Here is a 23,273-nt window from a genome sequence, read left to right as displayed (position 1 = left end):
ACTTGCTAATGTTCTATGCCTTTATTCATGAGACATTGGGACTGTACTTTTTCGTTCTTCTAATGTTTTTACCTATTCTTAGTGTAGAAGAAATGCTGGTCTCATAGACTTAGAATTCCTTCTGCTTTTATTTTGGAAAGTAATTACAAAGTGTAGGTATCATTTCTTCATTAAATGTTTGGCAAAATTTACCAATGGAGTCATCAATCCAGTGTTTTATTTTTCAGTGTTATTAAATATTGATTAAAATTTTTAATGATAGAAAAAAAGCAACTCTTTTTCCTTATGTCAGTTTTAAGGAATCAGTCCACTGCTTCCTAAGTTATCAATTTATAGATGTAGAATTGTTTATATTATTCATTTATTATTCCATTAGTGTTTATGGTGTTGGTAGGGATGAATTTTCTTTTATTTCTGTTATTGGTAGTTGAGTTTCTCTGTCTCTATTTCTCTCCTTATTTATTTATCCATTTATTTAATTTTGTTAGCCTACCTTTATTTCTGGTGACCTTTACAGAGAATCAGTTATCTGTTTTGTTAATTTGTTCCATTGTTCTCCTTTCTTCAAATTCCATTGATTTTTGCATTAATATGTATTATTTATTTTATTCGAGTTCCTCTAGATGGATATTTTTCTTCTTACTCTAGTCTCCTAGTATGAGAACTTAGGTTTTTACTTTAGATCTTATTATGCAATATACCTTTATATATAATATTATATAATATAGGAAACATATATTAATGATATATATATTTCTTCATAGCCCTGATTTTTCAATCTGGGCATTTTGATAATTTGTAGTTAATATCATTTAATTGAAATAATTTATAGTTTCTCTTGAGACCTCTTTGATCTATTAGTTAGCTGTTGGTGTTCTGCTTAATTTATATTTTATGTTTTCCAACTATTTTCCTGCTACTTATTTTTAAATTTAATTTCATTGTGACCTGGGAATAAATTTTGCATTATTTCTATTCTCTTAAAAGATTCAGACATAGTTTGTGCCTCAGAATTATGTCTACATTGGTGGATGTTCTGGGAATCTTGAAAAAATGTGTATTCTTCTATTGTTGAATGGAGTAGTCTATAAATATCAGTTAGATCTTGTTGTTTGTAAGTGCTGTTCAGTTCTACCTTATCTTTATTGATTTTTTTTTGCATTCTTGCTCTATCAATTTTTGTCAGGAAGGTCTTGAAGTCTACAACTATAATAATCAGCTTGTATATTTTTGCCTTTCAGTTTTATCTTTAGGGACATGCACCTTTTGGATTGATAAGTAGTCCATGTGAATTGACTCTTGAATCATTTTGTAGTCGGTTTCTTCATCTCTGAGAATTTTATTATTCTGAAGTTTAATTTATCTGAAATTAATGTAGGTGTTCCAACATTCTTGTTGCTGAGGTTAATATGGAATATATTTTCATTCTTTAATTTTCATTATTTGACTCTCTATATTTAAATTTGGTTTCTTTTAGACAACTTGGAGTTGAGTTTTTATGTGTTTTTGACTCATACAATCTCTACTTTGTAATTTATGTTAAAACTATTCACATTAAATGTGATTATTGATAATTACTGGGTTAGTGTCCATTATTTTTGTTACTCTTTGCTCTTAATTGTATTTTTGTTAATTTTTCACTATTTTGATTTTTATAATTTTAATGGAGCATTTATATGATTACACTTTTTCTCTTTAAAATAAAAAAATAGCTCTTTAGAAATGTAATATTTTCCCTAGAGTTGCCAATTATATTTTAAAGGAATCTAAGTCCATCTTGAAATACAACAATACCATTGAACAGATAGTGCAGATAACTTCGGGCAACATTTTCCTAGTTCCTCTTTCCCATTATTCATGCCATAAGGTATGGTGATATTATTGTTATTACCAGTAATATTTTGAAGTTTAGTGAAGAATAAAACACAAAAATTTTACTTACTACTTCTCTGATGTTCTTTCTCTATTTGGTAATAACTTTTTTGATCAGCATTTTTCTCTAAAAGTCTATATTTTGGAAATGTAGCTATGCTGACAATGAACCTTCTCAGATAACTTTTTTAGGGGGTGCAGGGGATCTGATCAATCTTTATTTCTCTTTTGCTTTTAAATAATATTTATATGGAAAAACAGCTTTTTCTTTCACTACTTCATATCTTTTGATATGTACTTCTTGATTTTATGGTTTCTAATAAGACTCAACTATAATTTGCAGTTTTTCCTCTATAAGGAAGGTAAATCATTTTTCTCTGACTTCTTCCAAGATACACATTTTTAATCAGACTCCTAAAATCAAAGGTCAAATGTTTTCTCTCATATGTGGAAGATAGAGGGAAATAAGAAAAAAAATAATGGGATCTCATAAAAACGTAAGGGAGAACAGGAGAGGAAGGGGAGAGTGGGGGAAGAAACTGCAGAACAAAACAGCAGATTGTGCTGTATGTATGTATGAATATATCCCAGTGAAGTTCAGAAGTTCATGCTTACATATTATAATGAATCAATTAAAATATATGTATATGTATATTTAGTCAGTAGTTCATTTTGAGTATGATGTGATTAGCTCAACATAGTATTTGAGAAATGTAACTGTGATGTTGCATGAATCACAAAGGCACTAGTTTTCATACTTGTTTTGCCTCTATAAGGAAGGGATGAAATGCCAGCCAGACATGGTGGGAAATGCCTGAAATCCCATGGGCATGGGTGTTTGAGGCAGAGGATGGAGAGTTCAAAGCAGCTTCAGCAATGGTAAGGTACTAAGCAACTCTTTCCAAAGAAAATGTAATAGGGCTGGGTGTAGAGAGTCAGATGTGACTGTGTTACTATTACTGTCCTTGATGGAGTCTGCCTGCAAATGGGATATTCTGACAAGGTATAGACAGGTAACAGCGGACATGCTTGAAAACGAGGTGTCTGCTGTCCTTGGGAGGACTTGCCTGCAAACGGGATGTTCTGCCAAGTGGGCTAGGAGGGCGCTAAGAAAAATTTTATTATCTGTTATTAACAAAGAGCAGAGCTCAACATACTCCGAGCTGAGAATAGATTAGCCATGAGAAGCGGGTCCCTTCTGATTAGAAAGTAAAACTTCTGTATGCTATGTTTAATTAGCTGAAAGACCTGATTTATTGATCTTGGAAGGCTGCCTTCTTTGTTCACAATATTATAAAAAGATTGCTTGTACACAATAAAGGACTTTTTTTCTGCTGATGCTTTGCTTGCTCTGCTTCTTCTTTTTCTTTCTTTTCCCATGCTGACCTGCAAGTAAATTACTGCAACACTGGGGATGAGGCTAATTGGTGGAGTGCCTCTGAGTTTAATTTCTGGTATGATCCCAAAAACAAAATTCCTTTCAGATGAAAGGAACATCAGAAGATTACTTCCAGCTTCACAGCATCCAACTACTCTCCTTAGATTCTACACACTTATAGTTCAAATTGATCTCTAGAAATCAAGACACAGATACTGATATTTTCTAAATAGACTAAGAGACATTGGTATCTGTGGACGCCTTATTTCAGACTATTCTGAAACTAAGGACTGGGTAAATATGAGAGATTGAAATGAGAACACAACACACAGTTAAGTTCTTCAAAGGGGAATCTTAACTCAGACCCTGCAATATCTGAAACCACAGTTGAAGATAAAATTAGAGACATTGTTTTAGTAATTTCTGGGTTATTAATTCAATCCAAACAGATATTGAAAAAGTATTAAGGTTACTTGTTAATGTTTATGTAAAATAGGTTATTAAAAATGCACCAGGTTAGGGCTGGGGTTTCGGCTCAGTGGCAGAGCGTTTGCCTATTATGTGTGAGGCACTGGGTTCAATCCTCAGATACACATTCAATAAGTAAAATAAAAGTCCATTGACAACTAAAAAATTTTTTTCTTGAAAAAAATGTACCAGGTTACTCACATGGCTTTTGATCTTCAGATTCACTATGTACTCTAGCCCTTGTGATTAAATTTCCTTGTAGTTTTAATCAAGTCCAGTCCCATCTTTATTTTCCTCTACACTAGGACAAAAAATATTTGCTGGAAATATTTGGTATGCTTTTACAGGTCATTTTAATAAAGTGGTTCTATATATGGGGGGGGGACCTCAATTAAGGTCCCATTACATTAAAAAAAAGTCTTTAATTGGGATTGTGAGGATGACCTTAGCCCTGAGCTTAAACAACTCCATTTTAAAATCCCCAGTTTGAAACCTGAAGTCTCACCAGGCACACCCAAAGAGTCCTCCAGTATGGCCTAAAAAATGTTGCTTCCCTCAACCTGATAAACAGAGTAAAATATCTGGCAGGCTATACTTGCCTGATAAGAGGGAAAGACAAAAAGAACAGGATGGAGACCACAAGACCAGAAGTTTCTGACCCCAGGGTAAATGATGTCATGGAGAAATCCCAGGATAGTTAATAAGAATTAAAAGAGAGGTTAAACACCCCCAAATGTAGTATAAATAATAGAGCTAATGAGCAGGGATTTAGCCAGGGGAAACAAGGATACTCTCAAGCTGAAAAGCCTGATGAGGACCAGACATCCCATCATTGGTCATTTTTCTCCTGATCCTCTTCATGATTTTCTCATCTCTCAAAATCTACCACTTCATCTGGACTTTGGTGAAAGCCACAACTTCTCCATAGGTTCTCTCCTCAACCTGTTGTCCACTCCAAGCCAGGAGAAGTCTGCCTTGGTTCTGGACCTGGTCACCATGGTCTGAGTGAGTGTGCAACTGCTGGACTAAAAGCGTAAAGCTTAAGACTTTTGATCTGACATTTAAAATTAGCACACAGAGGGAATGTCTGTCACTAGCCTGTCATGATTAAGTGAGTTTTTCAGTTTTTAGAATTAATCTAGAATTATCAGCAATGAATTAATCAACCTACTTTTTTTGCTGTGAATGTATTATGTCTAATGCAGTACCTAGCGTTCAGGATTGTTATTTTTTTGAGTAAGAACATATACAGTATAAGTGTATTGAGCAATTTGATTGAATAAACATTGAAAGGGGCAGAAGCATGTTGATATTTTTTATTTCTCTTCTTTACTGCATATGTCAAAATTTTGCCCCCTGGTGACTGGGACACATTGACTATATTATTTTATTTAGAAAAAAAAAGTCATTATTTTTAATGTCATCTAATTTTTCTCTGCTTTTTTCTTATGTGAAAGACTCAAAAGGATAAAGCAAAATCTTTTACAACTGTCCTTCAGTTCTTGGAGAAAAAAATTACAAATAAGGCATCCCTTTAAAACAAAACATGGTGAGTGCACTATCGCTTGAGCCACATCTGGAGCCTAAAACAAAACATGGAAAAAAATAATTATGTTGAAACTGACATTTTGAGATGAAACTAAATTTCCGATTTAACGAATTTTTTCTGGGATCTTGTCTCACAGATTTTGAAGAATAAAATCTATGGACACTCAGGAAAGGTAAGAGTAAAAATAATAGGAGTTATTTTAGCAAGAAGAAATAGAACTCCCACAATATGAGAGAGGGCATGATGGCAGAAAAACCCGTTTTTGTGGGCCAGCTTCGAAGTTTATACATGGTTTTTGCCAGAGCAGGGGAAAATCTATTTAAAATAAGTATTTAAAAAGACATTCTTATTACCAACTGGGTTCATATTGATCCTTTCAGTATCCCATCCTCCTTCAAGTGTCTTCTAACTGGGTTCACCCCAAGGACAAAGAATTTGGTAGAAGTTATTCCCAGAAGTGAATCTCAAGGTTTTTTAATTTGAATAGGTCTTAATGGTGCTCATTAACATATCTATCCATTAGCCTCTAGGTGTTGTTAAATAAGATGTCCATTATAAAGCTGCCTGGTCATTTCACTATCTATTTTATTTTGTTTTTTCCTCAATCAAGCTGAGCAGGGAACCCAGTCTTTGAGAATGTGAAGAGCTGAAAATTTGGGATTTAATCTCAGACCTATAAATAGCTAAACTATCAGATAGCCATCCTGGATTTGAGATACTTCTTAGTCTACATTTAGAAAGCACAGGAGGCATGAGAATGGTGAGTTCAAAACCAGCCTGAGCAATTTAGTGAGGTCCTATGAAACTCAGTGAGACCCTGTTTCTACATAAAAATATAAAAAAATGTTGAGAATATGGGTCAGTAGATAAACACCCCTGGGAATAATTCCTGGTCTAAAATAAACAAACATATAAGCAACAACAACAACAAACACTCAGGAGGAACAAGAACAGGGATCCCTAAAAAAGCCACAGCTTCTCTCATGCATGAACACAACTAATGAAGTTAGGGTCCTCTTCTGAAGATTATCCCAGTTGTCACCACAAAATCTGGGGACATGCTGAGCTAGTGGCACACAGATGCCCACATAGGAATTCAAAAAGGCCCTGAAAACACCATACAATTATGGGACAAAAGACTTGAGGACTGAAATACTGATCTAATCTCCACCAGACTAGTCAGAGAAAACTGAAGGCTGAGTTGCCATGGAGAGACCATTCTAGCCACCAGACTCTGGAGACAATTATGAGAAGTTTCCAGCCACCATTGCCAGTCCCCCTGGCTTCAAAAAGCTTCCCTATGCAGTGTCAAAATAAGAACACACACTTACCATTTCCTGGCTTTCAGAATGCTTAGTGTTCTTCACGTGGATTTTTTTTTCAGCTCCAGTGTAGCACAGAAACCTGGAAGCATAGAAATGGATTCAATGAATGGCAGGCTCCAGAAACAAAAGGAACAGAAGACTGTGGAAGCCCACCCTCATCACTGACTGTATCTTGATTGGACAGTTCTCACCCAAGAGACAGATTGGAAAGGGCTTCAGGAACTTCCTCCAAAATTGAGCCTGGCAGTGATACTCTTAGTTATTGGTGACAAGTCTTAGTTTCCCACATGTTAAACTTTGAACATTAGAGAAGCATGCTGAGGCAAGCATATGAAGCAGGGTTTATTTAGAAAAGGGTAACATATACTTCTCTCATGAGGGAGAAGGGGACCATAGCTGGTATCAGGGTATCCCCAGAAAAAGTTGTTCTGACTTTTTATATGTCCTAGGCTTTCTTTGTTCTCCTGCCTTTCCCCCCTTACCTTTCTCCTTCCTGAGGACCTGTCTAGGCCCAGAAAGGCTTGGTAGGATGGCCTAAAGGTGGGAAATAGGTGGGCTGAAGGGGGAAGGGCAGAATGGAGGAGACACATTAACAATCTAATAGCTCCCTGTAGGGAGGGGAAATTCCTGGGACAGGTTATTTGGGAAATAGGTTGGAGCAGGAGCAGGTTCTTGATAATATCCTTCAGGGGACAGTCTCCAACTTCCCAGAATCATTCAAAATTGGCTTCTTAGATTCAACCTGACTAGATTTACCTATCTACACTGATTGCCTGTCTAATTCTGGCTTTAGTAGGCCTACTGTTTGAGTGACAATAAATTGCATCCATATCAGAATCAAATAAGGACACAAACACAGGTTTTTGGCCACTCTGTTTTTGTTGATCAAAGACTGGGGATCTACCACATGCAGGGATGCATGCCTGTAATACCAGCAACTGGAGAGGCTGAGTCAGGAGGACAGTGAGTTCACAGCCAACCTCACCAATGGCAAGGCACTAAGAACCTCAGTGAGACACTGTGTTTAAATATAATACAAATAGGACTGTAAATATGGTCTCAGTGGTCACATGCTCCTGAGTTCAATTGTTAGTAGAAAAAAAAAAATAAAACACTGGAGATCAGATCCATGGGTATTATTCACTACAGAGCCCCAAGACCACAGATGAATGGATTAATGGAAGGAGAGAAACATAGATAGAATCCTGGGGAAGGGTCTCAAATTTTCCTGGGATGTCTTTTCAAGTAAGTGGTATTACAGGAATGCTTCAGAGCCCTGGGCTTTTTTGCTATGAATTGCATTAAGTGCATCAGGATAAAATTATTTCATGGCAGAGTTTCCTCCCAATATGTAGATCTAGCCAAGACAGAAGTGCATTTATATATAAAAAAATGAAATATCACAATTATTTTAAAGTTTTATTTAATATTTTTGTTCTCTGGTCTTATGAGAAAGCAGCTTGAGACTTCAACTCATCTGTAATTCCCTGAGGAAGCAATGTCCCCACTCCCCTACAAAAAAATGGGGGACAAATAAAATTTTAAAGTTTCTAGTATTAACATTTAAAATAAACAAGAGGTGAATGGTGCCAGGTCTCTAGATCTCTCAGTATTCCAGAACCTAGAGTATAAGGAATTAAAAATAAATTATGTGCAATTTTGCCATGAGCATAATAATAGAATTATGATGTCTGTTTTTTCTTTGGTATGGGGTACTATAAGAATATTAGCACAAATCACAGGCATTTATTTCTACATATATTTTTTCTATAATTCAATACAGCCCATCAACAGAGTCAACTTCAAATTTAAATGAAGAAAAATTTTATTATTATTGCCAGGATCCAGCCCTAGCAGTAATCCAGGGGTCCTGAAGTAGGAGTGGCATTGGGTACTGAAGGAAAAGAAGAGGAGACAGCATGACAGGTTTCAAGTTACAAGCAGCCTTCAGAAGGATCTGATGTCCCAGAGAGGCCTTTATTTTTATACCTTTTTTACAGGTGTTTATACATGTAGTTAATGAATAGCATCAAAGCCCAAAACTTTTTTCATTTACATAATTTTCAAGAGTTGCAATCTTTTCTGACATATATTAACTTCACTAGATATTGAACACATTGTTTAAAATATGTTCCTGTAACCTTTGCCAATCATGATTAAGCTTTTACATTTTCACTTCAATCACTAAGTACTAGTCTATGCAACTTGACTACCTGTATCATGACCTATTATTAACTTTTAACTTTAAAGCATACCTATGATTATTAGTAAGCTTTTTTGCTTCTAAACTAAAGTCCTAATAATACACACTTAAAACAGTGAAAGCCTAATACTTAAAAGCCTACTACTCTGAACTGACATTAAAATATATCTATATAAGTTTTCACATTATTATGTTTTTCCAAAGTAATTTTCTTTTTTCATATGACCTATTTAACTGCTTTTGAAGTTAATGGTGACCGTGTGAAATGCCAGCTAGTGAAATAGGAATAAAAGTGACTTTGTCACTGTCAGGCGGAAGCTTTTAGAACTGGTGTGGTCTGTGTCTTAGCCCATGTTTAATTGCTATAACAGAATATTACATGCTAGGTAAATTATAAGAAGAAAAAAAATTTCTCACAGTCCTCGAGACTATGAAGAGAATGGCATCAGTGTCTGGCCAGAGCCTTTGTGCTGCATTGTAACATGGAAGAAAGGAAAGTAGAGAAAGCAGACCAAACTCATCCTTTCACCAAGAGTCCACTAATAACAAACTCAATCCTGCAATAAAAGGCTTAATTCATTGGCAAGGGTGGTGCCATTTTGTCCTAATCATCTCTTAAAGATCCCACCTCTCAAAAGTGCAATCTCTGTTACAAAGAAAATTAAATTTTACCATGAGCATTGGCAATGATGTTAAAACCACAGCAGTCTGCCTTTTCCCCCCTCCAGAACTTTCCATCAGCCTAGGTCCCTCAGTGCCATTGTTGAGCACTCCTTCTCCTCACCATTTGTAGTCATCACTAGCCATGCAACATGTAGTGGTTTGAAGTCACCGAGGCTTGGAGGTTGCTGGTTACCACAGCATAACCTAGCCTATCCTGACTAATAGTGTTGATTAGGTGGTGGGGTGGAAGACATAGAAAACCACACCAACAAGATGACTCTATATGCCCATGTGACTGCTACAATAAAAAAGGTAGAAAACATCCAGCATTAGCAAGAATATGGAGAGACTAGCATCTTCATATATCATTTGTGTGAATGGTGTCATCATTCAGGAAGACAGTTCATTAGTTTCTTTAAAAAGTTAAAAATAAGCTTATTAAGTATCCTAATGATTTCTCAACTACTGATATAAATACTTCCCTATGCTTATTAGTTATGGAGCAAAGAAGTTAATAGTGGCTGGTTTCCCCAATTCCAACATTTTTCCCTGCTTAAAACCATCTCTGGATCAGTAATTCTCACTTTGGTTTGAAGGCAAATATACTGAAACCAGCTGAAATGCATTCTATGAGTGTTCTTATTATTATCTTAAAAATTACATAGCTAATTTTATTCTCTCCTCACTACCTCTCCCTTTGCTTTTCAAAACCTATCTCTAGATCTGTGGTCTTGATTCTCTTTTTTTTTTTTTTTTTTACATTTGTTGTTTAGACTTTTCCCACTACTTTTTTCTTCCTAATTCAGTAACTGTATCTTAAAAATACAATTTCTTGGATATGGATTTTGGCTCAGTGGTAGGGTGCTTGTCTTACACATGTGAAGTCCTGGGTTTGATCCTCAGCAACACATAAAATAAATAATATAAAGGCATTTTTTCCATTTACAGCTAAAAACTTCTTTAACAAATACAATTTCTATGTATCCATCTATTTGTTCTTCCCCTTTGCCAACAGACATAGTAAAAAACAAAGCAAGATTTATGCTTTAATATGGTTATGCCCTGAACTAAGACACAATGGCTCTTAATTTAGATTTTCTAAAGGGTAGTTCATTCAACTGCTCTTGCAAGTTAGAATGTGGTCTGTGGATCAAGGAGCATTGAAAGCATTTTTGAATGTATTCAGGATGTAAAACCAAAGACCTGCTGAGTCAGAACATATATTTTGTACATGGTCCCCAACATATGATTCACTAAAATTTGAGAGTTCTTAGGCATGCTTAATCTTTTACCAATTCCTCTAACTTAACTTGTCTATTTGATGTTTCTTTTTGCTTTGTTATTTTGTTATTGGTACTGGGTATTGAACCCATGGATGTCTAACTACTGAACAACATCCCCATCCCTTTTTAAGTTTTATTTAGAGACAGGATCTTTCTGAATTTCTGAGGGCCTCATTCAGTTACTGAGCTGGGTTGGAACTCAAAATTCTCTGTCTTCAGCCTCCAGAGCCACTAGGAATATAGGCATGCAACATGTACCTGGCCATTTAATTTACCTATTTAAAATTCTCCCTATCTTATCCCCAAATTTGTAGTTGTATTAGAAGTCATAATCTTTCCAGGGAATGTATTATCATGCCATGATCAATGTGCACATGCTTATTTTTTCCTTTTGTGTTGTTATTGTTGCCTACAGTCTTTTCTCATTTTTCATTCTCGATTCTTTCCTCTCCTTCCTTATGACCCAACTTTCCTCTAAGTTAAGCAGGTCTGGAAATGGACCTAATAACTCAGCTCCTCTAGGACCACTCCAACTTACCCTGTGGTTGCAACTTGATAAGATACATTATTTTAATCATCTTACTATTTATTATTTTCATTTCTTCCACTATTAAATCATACTAGTGATCATGCTTTAAACAAGAATTATATCCAATGATTTTATAATGAGTGGTTCTTACCTTCTATATGTCCATTTACATCATCTTTTCATCTTTGATATGCATCACCAAATGAATGACCAACACTATTCTGAGAAAGAATCTGAGAGATACTTGGGTAAAAAATAATATCACTAATGAGCTATAGGAAGATTGCCTAATCAGTATTCTAAGGAGACACCTAATTGTACAAATTTGAAATAAATTAGAGTTAAAAACTAAAGAAGTACACATTAAAATTGAAATATTTTATATCAGAGTGTCATATGCCCTCTGCAAATCAGCCAAATATTATATTCATTTGTCTACTAACTGTATACAACCAGGATAGAAGGACAATAGAGAACTACCAACATGAGGGTTAGGGTTGTGGCTCAGTGGCAGAGTGCTTGCCATGCATGTGTGAGGCACTGGGTTCAAGTCTCAGCACTGCATATAAATGAATAAGAAAAGGTCCATTGACAACTAAAAGAATAATGAAAAAAAGAGAGAGAAAACTACCAACAGCATACTAACTGATGTGCATTTTTCTATCAGGAAAGTAACTTCATTACACTCATAAATTACCACTAAAAATAAGAGGAACTTCTACCATATATTAACATATATATTATATAATATGTACAAAGTGTAAGTATACACACATATATGTATATATACACTTGCTACACATCATTAAACATTTAAAACATTCTAATTATAAGTTTTTAGTGTTGAACTAAGATATTTTGTTAGAGAGACTAAATTATGTCACATCAAGTAGAAAAGAAACCATATTCCTACTGTTCTATTCAGGAAATCAAGGGCTTACAGAAATCTAAATTTCTTTTGGTGAAACTTATACTGATAGGAAAACTAGTTTAATAAAATGGTAAACTGGTTTTTAAAAAGTTTTCTTTCTTTTTAAATACATGAGGGTAGAGTATGCATCAGTTCCCACTCAAGAAAAAAATTACAAAATATTATACTATGGTAAAAATCATATATGTAGGTGAATACAGTGGTTACTGACTGCACCCTGAATTTGAGTCAAATGAACTGATGTGTGTCTGCACAAACACTGGTAAGGGGCATGCAGTGGAGTGCAATTACAGAGAGCCAATGAACAGATAAGACCCAGAAATATGTTTTTTAGTGTAATAATATATCTCATAAAAGAATGTAACTACAGCAGTTTTCAGGGAAAAATTGTCTAGGTGGAATCTCTTCTCTGGTAGGCTCACACGCTCTATAGTTAAGAAAATCATATTGTAAATTCCAGTAACGAGTTTCAGCCAGTTGGATTCTGCCTGAGATGTCAATGGAGGACAGGTGCACTGCAGATTGTTCTCAGCAAAATCATGAGCTCTTACTCAAGAAACTCCTTTACTTGGGGTCCTTTTTTCTAGACTTGCTTGATGGGTGATCAGAAACCGTGGCCTTTATGTTCTTGTATTTCCAGGACCCAAAAATGACATGAATTTGGCAGTTCAGCAAGCATCCACAACACATGTCAGGATCTATCAACAATAGTAACTGAGACACAGATTTGTAGAGAGATTTGTAAAGCTGAAGTCATGGTTACATGGTCATCCAAGTGATAGAAACTGAGGTGAGTTTCAATTAAATGTGCCTGTAAGAACTATGTGTAAGAAGAGTGTCATGATTGGTTCTTTTAGAAAACTTGCTGCTACCATCTACAGAGAGGAGAGCTGATCTCCAGAGTCTAGCCATTTCACTGTGCTCAGAGGCATGTAAGGGAAGAACTAAAGCAATTATAGTCACTTCCTTGGTCATTCACCAAGGGAGTTTCTCCTTTAGAAAGGTCCCATTGCACATTGCTGGAACTCTGTCTTTGAAATATCAGCATCTCCTGTATATTTTATCTCCAAGACACAGGGACTGCCTCTCTTTACTGGAATTGTGGATACCCACCCTTCTGGTCCAGATTAACAGAGATGTGTTGAAAACTCTGGGCAGCAGAAAGTATGGTGAGCTGGTTGGCCACTGTATAGAATAAAGGCAGTGGGGATATCTTCCTGTTAAAACTGATGTTTTGAGATTAGTAACAGAAAAGATAATGAGTTGTGTGTGATTCCGTGGGGCAAAACATTTTTGGAATGCTTTGAAAGGTATTGTGAAAAGCTTATTTCCTGCATCTCCCCCAACCAAGCACAGATCCTGCATGCAGTCCATCTCTATTATGCTTAAAGAAAGTGAAACCAACAGTACGGAGACTTGGAATCTTGCATGACCTTGAGCTCACTAAAAGAAGTCTGGAATTGGGATTTTCAGCACAGACTTAAAGAAGTGCTAGGATTACCCATAAGCTTCATGTATGAGAGTTTTTTTGATAGCTCCTATTATAGCCAGAGTCCCATCCCCAGGTACGTAAAAACCAGTAGAAAAATGGTCCTATAGCATTTCCTGGTAGGCAGGAAAGTAACTTTTCAAAATTCAAGACTCCACAACCAGTACTGGCCTGTTGAATTAAGAAGAAACAAGTACAACTATAGTTACTCTCCAGAAACACCCCCAAAATGGTTAATCTTAAAAATAAAAGTTGGATAAGAAACTGGCTATATTTGAATTACATCATATAAGGAAATCATGTTTTTCTTGGCACTGAATTTTTAAGTGGTTTTTCTTATCATTTGTTTTTCACTTTCTAACTTACATGATCTTTTATTTATTAAATACTTTTTAGAAGAGAGAGAGAGAATTTTTTAATATTTACTTTTTAGTTTTTGGCGGAAATAACATCTTTGTTTGTATGTGGTGCTGAGGATCGAACCCAGACCACACGCATGCCAGGGGAGTGCGCTACTGCTTGAGCCATATCCCCAGCCCTTACATCTTTTAATTGTTTAATATTCTTTGTACTTGTTTTCTTATTTTTATTTGTATTTGCATTATTTTTCTTTTTCATATTTTTTTCTTATTCTTTTTTTTCCATTTCACCTTTTGTGTATTTCAGTATTAATTTTAGAACCACTAATGCCTAAGTTTTGGACATTGTTTATTATTACCATTTCTTCATTGGTTACCTGAGTTGTAGAGATCATTAAAAAAAAGTTTTTGCTTTGGTTGTAAGTCAACATGTGCTTAGCTTCTAACTTTTTGATATTACTGGTGATTATTCTTTCTTCTTAAATTGCTTTGGATAAGTAATCCTAGCACTTCTGTCAATGAGTAGGGGCTTTGAAAATAGAACATACACTCTGTTCAAGGAATATCTGAAGAGAAATCTGCTGAACAAAATGACCCACATTTGAGAGGGGAAGAGAAATCTATTTGGACATCTGTACAAACCTCTGTATACTAAAACAAGAAACATGAGAAAGCAAGACACTAACACACTACCCAATGTGTTTAAATCCCTAATAACTTACTATGCATACATTGATATGTAGGATATGGTGAGCAAAGAATTCAAACAATTTATTGTGAAAATAATTTAAGAAACTAAAGGACTAAAACATGAATTAATGAAGGAAAACCAGGTTTTGAAAGAATATTCCAAAATGAAATAGAGTTTCTGAAGAGAAAAGGCAGAAAATTTGGAAATTATAAGTTTATTAACTCAAATAAAGTCCAAATGAGATGTACTGAAAATATACTACATAAGGTAGATGGAAGAATGTTAAGTCTTGAAGACAAGGTGGATGATGAAGAACTTTCCTAATATAATAAAAAAGAGAGACTTTAAAAAGAATATATAGGCATTTTAGAACAACCTTAAGAGACCAATTGCAACTAAAGTCTTGAAGGAAGGAGTGTAGATACAGACTAAAGGCATAGAAAACTTATTCAGTGAACTTGCATCAGAAAAAAATCCTTAATTGTGAAAATAAGATGAAAATCAGGCACAGAAAGGATTTAGAAGGCCAAATAGACATGGCCAAAAAGAAACTGTCCACATTATATTTTGTTTAAAATCCCAAAATTCAGACCAAAGAAAGATTTTTATAGATTCAAGAGAGAAGCACCAAGTCATTGGTAAAAATAACACATCTGGATAACTCAAAGGGCCAGAAGGACATGCAATAATATATTTCAAGCACTAAAACAGAAATACTATAGTGGCACCTCCTCATACACAAATGCATCTTCATTAAGCTTTCCCACAGACCCTCACCATAATTTTTCTTGTTTACAATATATCAGCAAAGATCTCTACAAATGGCTCAAATGTGGTTACACTCCCTATTTCCTGTGGATCTGCTCTGACTTGCAGAAACTAAATCTACCCCTGGATTTCCTGTGGGACACAGTCATTGGGTCAGAAAAATGAGCAATTTATTTCCTCCTTTTCCTGCTTTTTTCTCCTCCCTTTAATTTTCCGAAAGGACGCAGCTCTGGGTCACAAGAAGAAGAAGCAGCTGAAGCCGTGGTGCTGGTATTGTGATATAGATTTGATGATGAGAAGATCCTTATACAGCACCAAAAGGCAAAGTAGTTTAAATGCCTTATATGTCATAAGAAATTGTATACAGGACCTGGCTTAGCTATTCATTGCATGCAGGTACATAAAGAGACAATAGATGTTGTACCGAATGCAATACCTGGGAGAATAGACATAGAGTTGGAAATATACGGTATGAAAGGTATTCTAGAAAAAGATATGGATGAAAGATGACGACTTCTTGAACAGAAAACACAGGAGAGTCAAAAAAGAAGCAACAGGATGATTCTGATGAGTATGATAATGATGACTCTGCTGCCTCAACTTTATTTCAACCACAGCCTGTTCAACCTCAGCAATTGTTATATCCCTCCAATGGCTAATCCAGGACTGCCACCAGTTCCAGGAGCACCAGGAATGCCTCCAGGCATACCTCCACTAATGCCAGGTGTTCCTCCTCTGATGCCAGGAATGCCACCAGTTACGCCAGGGATGCCACCTGGATTGCATCATCAGAGAAAATTCACCCAGTCATTTTGTGGTGAAAACATAATGATGCCAATGAGTGGAATGATGCCACCTGGACCAAGAATACTACCTCTTATGCCTGGTATGCCACCAGGTATGCCCCCCCATTCCCTGTCCTGGAATTCCTCCAATACCTAAAGCACAGGCTGTGTAAGCACCAGGTATTCTTAAAGACCACCTGCACCAACAGCAACAGTACCTGCTCCAGAGCCTCCAGTTACTAAGCCTCTTTTCCCCAGTGCTGGACAGATAGGTACACCTGTAACAAGCTCAAGTACAGCTTCATCCAATTCAGAAAGTCTGTCTGCATCTTCTAAAGCTCTGTTTCCTAGCACAGCACAAGCTCAGGCAGCTGTGCAAGGACCTGTTGGTACAGATTTCAAGCCCTTAAATAGCACCACTGCAACAACTACATAACCCCCAAAGCCTACATTCCCTGCTTATACATAGTCTACAGCTTCAACCACTAGTACAACAAATAGTACTGCAGCAAAACCAGCAGCTTCAATAAAAAGTAAGCCTCCTACACTTACAACCACCAGTGCAACCAGTAAGTCGATCCATCCAGATGAGGATATATCACTGGAAGAGAGAAGGGCACAGTTACCTAAATATCAGAGTTATCTTCCTTGACCAGGACAGGCTCCAATCGGTAATCCACCAGTTAGACCAATTGGAGGTATGATGCCACCACAGCCAGGCATCCCACAGCAGCAAGGAATGAGACCCCCAATGCCACCTCATGGTCAGTATGGTGGTCATCATCAAGGCATGCCAGGTTACCATCCTGGTGCTATGCCACCGTATGGGCAGGGACCACCAATGGTACCCCATTACCAAGGTGGGCCTCCTTGACCTCCAATGGGAATGAGACCTCCTGTAATGTCGCAAGATGGCCGTTACTGATCTTGCTTCATCCTGTTTAATAGGTCTGGAGATTAAACCTTTTCTCAACTTGTGCTGTTTACATAGCCGAGCTTCTGTCAATAAGGCTTCATTGTGACTTTAACAAACATTATCTTCCCACATATCAGGAACTATTGGAAATTTATTTTACATGGAAAAAATATTGTAATAATAAAGCAGGAACTTTTCCTGAGGTTGCAATTTATACTGAATGGCTTCTTTTTCATGTTTCATCTAGGTTTTTAGAAGTGAAGTATAGTAAATTTGGTTAAATTGTGAAGGCGCTGGAATTACATGAACATACCACCATAATAAAGACAAGTTCTATAAGCTTACATTGCTATTTTTGAAGTTATGCCTTCACAGCATTTCAGATGCTGTTGGACTTCATGTCCCCAACCTAGCTTGGTGAGGGCTGTAACTGTTTCCAAGTACCTAAGTTTGGAAGTCTGAATGTATAATAATATTTAATATATTTAGAGTTCCTCATGTTGCAGGGTTTAAGAAATCTGACCCATGAAGGTCATGTGACTTTTCTGTACTGTTAAACTTCATTGTAATAAAATGAGAGAAAAATTTATGCCTTTTTATTTATAACCCAGCTGTGGACCACTGCCTGAAAGGTTTGTACAGATGCATGCCACAGTAGATGTCCACATAATAAAATTCATAGTTATCAATGCAGTTTTGATACATTATTGAATTCTTTTCTTTGAGTAGTAGATAGTTTCTTAGCTGCATGTTTTAAACTGAACAGTTTATATAGAATTTTATGTTGATATTTCCACTAAATATACATATTAATTTTATGCAATAGATTTGAAATCTTCATATTGTCACCTTTCCACACCCTTGGGTGTCATCAGATCTCATATATATTTAAAATGTATAAGCCTTAATAGTTCTTTCATGAGCTATTTAGAGCCTACTGCCAGATCCATTAATTTCATGCTGATTATTTTTGAGATTTCAGTACTTCATGGACCTCAGAAGCTTTTCAGGTACAAACTTCTAGAAGCTTAGGTGCATGCAGTAATAGCTACTTATGTTGTTAATGGGTTATTATATGTTATTCTAAGTGTAATACTGTGCCTCTTGGGGTAGTTTTATGGTAATTGGTGGACTGACAATTTTTAAATATATTAGGTTCCTGGAAGGTAACATTATTTATTTGATTAGATGGATACATTATGTTATTAAGCCTACTTGGCTTTGCTGTTTTTATCCTTGGCAAATTTGAATATTATTGTGTTCTAATAGAGAACGTTTCTGTAGAGATAACTGCCATTATTCAGTATTTTGTGTTACAAATCTTTTGTAATAATAGCCCTTGTTGAACTTTTTGTTTTTCCTGATGTCTTTAAGTATCAAATAATCCACAAAGTAATTATCAATTAATACAAGTGGAGTTTCTCTAACTTTAAGGCTTCTAAAAAGTGTTTATTTCTTAAAATAACTTTGAGGTTATGGGCAAAAGGTTAAAATATAAAGTTTTAAGGCAAAAAAGGCTTTAACTTTGTAGGAAAATATATTTAAATGTTTACTCATTACAGAAGAGTTTGTATTTAAGTGACAGGTTTTAGTCTTTCAAACAAAATAATTTCAAGTATTTTAAAGCTGAATGGTTTTTAAAATCTGGTGCTGTGCTCTTCTGATATAGCTTCTGTGCTCTGGTACCATTGAGGTGCAAAAAATTCTATACTTTGAAAAGACAGAATCCATTTATCACCAAGAAAGCTTTTGCCAGTCCCACAATCCTTTCCACTGTTTTCATAGCTAAATTGTTTTGTAATATGCATAAGTTTTTTAGATTTGGTCACTTCTTTTTCATACATCCAAAGAAAACACTTTGTTGAACAGTATTTAAGGTAAAAGTGGCCTGATTAAGAATGATTAATCATTTATAATGATCAAATAGGAAATGTTCTCCCAAATCAGTGTCAATAAAGGATTTCATGTTCAGATTTATCCACAAACTTCATAAGAGTTGGTAGGCCTTTTTAAAAAATTGTGTAAAGCTTTATTTGCATTTTATGAGAAGACTAATATTTTATAGTAAAGTTTATTGTTCTCTGGGGTCCAAAGGCATAAAAAATTTAAACAAATGATAAAATTCTAATAAAGAATTAATTGCTGGTGTTATGCATGGCATTTAAGAAACTAAGTACATTATCTTTCCTGTACCTTGTAAGTTATGTGGCTCATAGGTGATGCCAATTTAGTGTATGTAATCTGTAATTTTCATGCACCTAAAGATGATTAAGCTTCTAGAAAATACCTTTTACCTAACTGCTTCTGGGGTCCTTAGTGTTCTTGAATCATGAGTGGGACAAATTATGTTGAAATAACTCTTTTGACTTGTGCTTCTTTAAGTAGTAGATAATGTTGAGTCAAATTGAATTTTAACATTCCTACTTTGGGGATTTGATAAATTCAGGAAGGCACTGTGATTGCCATTATTGAGGAAGTTGTAAGATTAATAGAACTGGCAGTTTTAGCTCTTTCATCTACTCCTCTTATCACCCTTTGTAGAAAAGCAAAAACAACATTTTGTCTGGCACTAGTTTCTATTTTATAAGATTTACTACTCGTGATAGTAATAAGACTGGCAAATGAGGATCAATTTTTGAGTGACTGCTGGAATTATTTCATTTGAATTTGTGTTTTAGAAATCTCTCACAATGTTAGCCATTAGATATGGAAGAATACCTATTCCATTGATCAAGTTATGTGTTGAACTCAGTTTAATTAAACTTATATAGGGGAAAATCCCCCTTCCCAAGAAAAAATAAACATGGGCTCAAAATGGAATTTTAATACATAAAAGAGCTGCTCTTTTCTCCTCTGCTTGCTTGATCATTGGAAATTTTTTTTTAAATTTAATACATGTCTTTTAAATTAATTGGGTAATGTTTTTCTAAAATTAAAATTTTATTCTTCCTATAGTCCTGCTATAGGACAGGCTGGGGCTGAGTCTCAGTGTTGCCCTGTTCAGTCTGAGGCAAGTAGGATTTATTTTATTCCTTATAGGGGCTTTCACAGCTTTATGGCTGTTGGATATTTATGTCCCCAAACTTTCAGCAATTTTGGTGAAGGCCCCTAAATTTAATTAAACTTAGAATTTTTATATTCTTTGGGCAGAGAAGGCTCTATATTAATATTCACGTTTGACTATGGTGTAAACAAACAAAAACAAAGTATTTTATATTACATAATTAACAGCCTCAGTAAAGTTTATATTATTGTATAGAACCTTAGTAAATTGACAATTTGACATTCTTAATTTGGAGGCATAAAATGTTTCTTTCAAAATTTTCACTTTCATTTCTAGGAAAATCTTACTGGTTATTTTCTCCTCAAACTATTAAATTTAACCTCAAGGATAAGATAAATATTGGAACTGCCACAGGGTACTGATATATGTTATTAATCTTAAGCTTATACATTGACATCAAGGTTGAAAGGTCATCTGGAGATGTTTGTGATTTTTAATATTTTCAGACATTAGAGCAAATGTTAATGTAGAGCCCTGTGAAGAGTGGGAAGATTGTATGTCTTTGTGTACTTGTGTGGTATGTATGGGTGTAGAGTACATGTGTGATAGAAGAAAAGGGTTTGGGTGTTACAGACCTGTCAATCTGGGTAGTTTACTAATTTTTAGGAAACCAAACTAAAATTGGATCATGTGGCAAAGTTACAACTATATAAAACTGGTTTTGGAAATGATTATTTCATAGTTCATACTCACTCTTACTGAGCAGTGTTTTATGCAGTATGCAGAGATGAATGGTATCCACATTTGTTTTCAATCAAGATTAGTTTTATTTGGTGAGAAAAGTTGTATGTCTATGTGTGTGTTATAGGGGATAAAGATAAAATTGGAAGAGGGGCCAAAACAAACCTGGGTTATGTTTGTTCCTTCTTCTGTATTAAGACACCATCCTAGCCAGATAGCATTTCCTCTGAACGACAGCAATTAATATATAGTATGATATAGACCTGTATTGTGTTTTTATTCTTGGAAACTTAAAAATTATTAAAAGTCTTTCAAATTTGGGGAAAAAAATTTTCCCCTGGACTTAATGAGTGCACTCTGCTTCTGTGGTATAATCTGTAAAATCCCTGACAGTTCTAAGAAATGAGACACAAGGTAACTTATGAGAACTCACAGAAAAAAAATAACTTTCATGTAGACCCCTGCACAAATGTATACCTTCAAGCTCCCCTGTCCACACCACTGGGTATAAAGCTCAACAAATGTCTAGACTCAGCATTCAGTGAGAGAATTTGTTTTAAGTGAAAGCTCCCTCTGGAGATGCTACAGACAATAAACCTGCTTCCTGCTAATTCCTCTGGTGTCCAGTCTTATCTGTCTTACTTCAGTACTGCCCATCTACACTGTGATCTGCATCAAAGTTATTCTTCAGAAATAAAGACCTTTCAAAACAAGAATAAACTAAAATAAACTATGACAACTAAGCTACCAGTGTAGGAGATTCACAATGGAATTTTATATACACAAGAAGAAGATTAAAATAAATCATTGGAGAATACAAATAATGAATGTAACCAGAAGAGTGGATAAGCAAACGAGAATTAAGAGTGTACCCACTATTATAAAGAAACACACCTCATTAACATTGGATTCACATCATGTTAATTATCAACTTAAAAGACATAGACTGAAATACTCAATTAACAAAAAAGACCCAAATGTATGTTGTTCTATTTTTGAGATGGCATTTCATGATGATGGTCAGGCTGATCTTAAATTCCTGGGCTCAAGCAATGGTCCTGCCTCAGGTTCCCAAGTGGCTGGGGTAAATGCATGTGTCTCTGTACTCATAACTTGTAATTTAAAAGAAAAAGTAAGATAAAATGATCATGAATTGAGAGAAAGACAGGTAAATATATTAACTAATGTATCTTGAACTCAGAAAATTCTCTGTCTCTGTAAAAAATAGCTTTTTGTTATTGCACAAGTACTTTCTCTTAGGCTTAAAAGCCTTCTAAAAAATTAGGGTTGTATAACTTTAGTTCACTAGGTTGTTATGGAGATTTACCAAGATAATATTGAAACATGTTTAGCAAAATAGTAAAATAATGGCATACTTCACTACTTAAAACTGACCTAGAACTAATGTGTATTTTTCAGATTCTAATATTCAAAAGTTAAAATTACTTTAAAACATGCTTGCATCCTAACTTTCATTATCAATTGGGCCCTTCTTTGTGCTTTATAACTCAGAGAAAATCAGCAATTAATTTATAACTCTATTTATAAACATCTCCTTTAATAAAGAATATAATCATCCCCTTCTGTGAGACTAATCAATAGCATCAAAGGCAAGAAATTAACAAATGCCAAGTACTGGCTTGGATGACTACCATTTCTTCCCTACCTAGTTGAACAGAACCAGCAGATCTTTGTAAGAGTAGCTACGTTTCCATGTTGATCTCCTGACATGGAACACAAACTCCTCTTTAACACAATGGATGCTGAGGAGTCATGATGGGGCTTAGCTCTCTTGCATTCAATGAATCTACTTAATCTCTTCCTTTTGAGATAGAACTTAATAAATGCTCAAATCTTTAGGCAGTGATACCAACAGCTTGTAAATTTTTCATTGCTCTGGAAAACCATTAGAAGTGCCATTCAAAGGTTGGCACCCACCCTGGAAAACAGTGATATGGGGCTCCCTGCAGTTAAAGGAAATCTATTTCAAGGGATGGAAGGATTCAGGGAACAGATCTGTTAGCCAAGTTGACAAAATCTCTTGATATCTTCCAGTTACATTACTTGAAGCTCTCTAATAGCTTTGAATGATTTTAATTTTATGACAGAAAAGAAAAAGTCCTCAAAGGATAATTCACCAGAAAGGGTATGGCTAATAGGAATCAGGTTCCTAAAATGGGGACAAGGTCAGTGTGTTTAATATTTGTTGGCCAAAGCTAGAGTCTAACTTGTCAAAGCAGAGTGCTGCTGCTTGGAAACAATTGTTAAATAAAAAACCATGAGTGCATAAGAACTAAAAAAATGTTGTAATTATTGAGT

General features: G+C 35.3%; 1 long non-coding RNA gene and 1 pseudogene across 1 annotated transcript in view; one reads left to right on the top strand and one right to left on the bottom strand.

Moving 5' to 3' along the window:
• Nucleotides 1-23,273, bottom strand: part of LOC110597296 (uncharacterized) — a 45,284-nt gene that overhangs the window by 8,359 nt on the left and 13,652 nt on the right. The window contains exon 2 of the long non-coding RNA XR_002483115.3: nt 6,599-6,671. This is a non-coding gene — a long non-coding RNA (uncharacterized LOC110597296). The remainder of the gene's footprint in view (nt 1-6,598; nt 6,672-23,273) is intronic.
• Nucleotides 12,965-17,311, top strand: LOC144372929 (BUB3-interacting and GLEBS motif-containing protein ZNF207 pseudogene; annotated as a pseudogene).

The sequence above is a fragment of the Ictidomys tridecemlineatus genome, unplaced genomic scaffold, assembly GCF_052094955.1.
Source record: "Ictidomys tridecemlineatus isolate mIctTri1 unplaced genomic scaffold, mIctTri1.hap1 Scaffold_191, whole genome shotgun sequence".
NCBI classification, from domain to species: domain Eukaryota; kingdom Metazoa; phylum Chordata; class Mammalia; order Rodentia; family Sciuridae; genus Ictidomys; species Ictidomys tridecemlineatus.
This window is presented reverse-complemented; position numbering and strand designations above follow the sequence as displayed.